The sequence below is a fragment of the Dipodomys merriami genome, unplaced genomic scaffold (genome assembly GCF_024711535.1).
Source record: "Dipodomys merriami isolate MVZ:Mamm:240054 unplaced genomic scaffold, mDipMer1.0.p SCAF_3324, whole genome shotgun sequence".
Lineage (NCBI taxonomy): Eukaryota > Metazoa > Chordata > Mammalia > Rodentia > Heteromyidae > Dipodomys > Dipodomys merriami.
Genome location: NW_027204854.1, coordinates 9,026 through 12,003, shown reverse-complemented (window position 1 = coordinate 12,003; position 2,978 = coordinate 9,026). Strand labels below are relative to the sequence as shown.

General features: G+C 43.0%; 1 long non-coding RNA gene across 1 annotated transcript; it reads right to left on the bottom strand.

Annotated features, from left to right (window-relative positions):
• Nucleotides 1-670: 670 nt before the first annotated feature.
• LOC138803096 (uncharacterized) lies at nt 671-1,581 on the bottom strand. Its single transcript, XR_011364861.1, has 2 exons — nt 1,380-1,581; nt 671-854 (listed from the first exon to the last, which is right to left on the bottom strand). It is a non-coding gene; the product is annotated as an uncharacterized lncRNA (long non-coding RNA).
• Nucleotides 1,582-2,978: the final 1,397 nt, after the last annotated feature.

The following is a 2,978-nucleotide window of genomic DNA, read 5'->3' as shown; positions in this document are numbered from 1 at the left end:
CCTCAAGCTTGCTCGTGATTCCCAAAGGTAGGGCTTGGAGATATTCAAGACCTTGAGAAATAGAGAGGTTGATGACTCCTATGTTGAATGAGAAAGAGGGGGAGTAAATAAACCTAAATGCAGCCTTCAGCATTCAGAAACATGGCTCGTGTTTTCATTGGCCCCAGAATTGTTTTGGAAAGCAGGAGAATGTTCTCTCAACACTTTTAATTTATTTATTGTTGCAAAGGAGAAGTGTAGCCTTGGAGATTTGAAACAAGTGAATTTCCAAGGCATATTCCTAGGTATCAATATCACTTCCATCCCATTTGCACAGTTGCCTAGTAACGTGTGAGTGAGCCCCATCCATCTCTGACCCACTTGCATGGTCTTGCAGCCTCTCTCCTGTGGGAGTAAGACTTGTGTTAGTACAGTGCCAATCCCGTTATTAACTGTCTTCTTTGCAAGTGAAAACAATGTTTTAAAAAATGCTCACAGGTTTTAAAAAAATGCTCACAGGGCATAAGAGAGCAAGGCATGATTGGCTCTGAGAGATAAAGTGGGATGAAGCTGTATTACAAAACTGTTATTTAAACAGAGTTGGCAACTTCATCCATAGTAACTCTTTCTTCAGGATGGACAGAAACACAAACTCCCAAAAACCAGTCTGGCCAAGAAAGCTACATGGACGTCCAATGATTCTAAACTTTTATTCTGTTTACAAGAGAGCTGAAGTCCTGGCAGGAAAGGGGACAGGTCCTATAGGGACAAAATCCAAGTGGTGGTGTCAATGCAGTGATAATGGTCCCTTGTCATTCTGGTGTCAACTCTCAGTCTGTCCAAATCCAGGTGTTGTGAACTCCCTGGGGAGTAGTCTATGAAGAGATAAAAGGGGAAATGCAGTTCTTTGATCAGTTTCTCAGGAAGTGCTGAGAATCATGTCAGGCAAAGTGACATTCTTTTTCTATTGCTGGAGTTTTCTTTTTTTTGGGGGGGGGGAGGGTCCGGTCTTGGGGCCTGAACTCTGGGCCTGAGTGCTGTCCCTCAGCTCTTCAGCTCAAGGCTAGCTCTCTACCACTTGAGCCACAGCGCCACTTCCGGCTTTTTTCTTTTTGATTATGTGATGCTGAGGAATCGAACCCAGGGCCTCGAGCATGCAAGGCAAGAGCTCTACCACTGAGCCACCTTCCCAGCCCCTCTATTGCTGGAGTTTTCTGAATTGTCAATATGACACCATGCCTAGTACATCTCCAAGTGTGTATCTATAGGGAAGAGCATCATTTTCTGTTTTACTTTGCAATACAACACTTCCTCTTGCCATTCTTAAATAGCATCTTTTTGTACAGATCATCCATGAAAGCTCTACTTTGGGACTTAGCTATATAATAGATATGTCTTACATTTATGGAGCTGACCAAGTCCATCTGCAGTTCCCCTTTGTCTTATTAGAAAGAATTTCCATGGATCCAGTGAAACCTTGTATGATGTGTTCCTCAGGCAGTGGTAGGAAAGGACCTACAATTATGTGGCATCTCCATCCCTTCCATAAACTCCTTTCTCCAATCTTCCATCTTGTCTTGATACCAGTAGGAATGGTAGGCATCTCTGAGGGAGGTATATTAGGCCAACATACAAGTCAGTAGCACTATATTTTCACAGAATACATTTCCCTGATGTGGTACAAACTCTGTGTGTATCTGTGAGGGAAGGAGTCGTTGAAGGGGAGGCTTGACCTGGGAGAACACCAATGAGGTTTTACTGGGATAATTCAGAAAGGATGTGATGCACTGCTGACACAGTAGCTACAGAAGAGAAGATGGACAGTGCTCCCTTTGTGTGTGTTCAAGGAAGAGATAGCAAGACAATGGTGAGGGACCTGAAGTGTGGTAACAAGGGTTAAAAATTTGATCTTGGGCTGGGAAGGTAGTTCAGCGGTAGAGTGCATGCCTTGCAAGCATGAGGCCCTGGGTTCGATTCCTCAGCACCACATAAACAGAAAAAGCCGGAAGTGGTGATGTGGCTCCAGTGGTAGAGCGCTAGCCTTGAGCTAAAGAGCTGAGGGACAGTGCCCAGGCCCAGAGTTAATGCCCATGACCAGCAAAAAAAAAAAAAAATTGATCTTTACTGAGTCCTCATCTATTCTGAATTAGCTAGTGTGAGGATGCTAATATTTGATCAAATTTTTTTAATGAAATGTCCCTCTACAGTCTAAAGAGTCATTTTACTTAAGTCAAATGATTGGGAAGGTATAAAAAAGCATGTAAGGCCAGGTGCCAGTAACTCATGCCTGTCATCCTAGCTACTGAGGAGGCTGAGATCTGAGGATAGCCATTTGAAGCTAGCCTGGGCAGAAAAGTCCCCATGAGATACTTATCTCCAATTAACCACTAAGAAACTGGAAGTGGCACTGTGGCCAAGTGATAGAGGGCTCACCTTCAGTAAAAGAAGCTCAGAGATAGCACCCAGGCCCAGAGTTCAAGCCCCAAGACTGGCTAATTGTGTATATATATACTACATATATATGTGTATATATGTATACACACATATATACATGCACATACATATATACATTTATATAGATATGTATATGTATATAGAGAGAAACATAGACATATATACAAAAGCATATAGGAAGCTATGGGCTCATTAATAGGAATTATGTGGAGGAAGAGCTTTTTTGGCCTATGGTTCCAATGTATACTGAACCAAGACTGTTGCTGGTGGCTCATGTCTGTAATCCTAGCTATTCAGGAGGCAGAGATTTGAGGGTAGAAGTTCAAAGTCAGACTGAGGAGAAAAAGCTATGAGAAATCTCAAATTAACCAGCAGAAGTCCTGAACGTGGAGCTGTGGTTCAACTGATAGAGTGCTAGACTTAAGGAAAAAAGCTCCAGGACAGTCCCCAGGCCTTGAGTTCAAGCCCTAGTACTGGCATGAAAACCAAACCAAACCACACAGAATAATCATAGGGCTTCTATCACAGGCAGCTCACCTCTATAC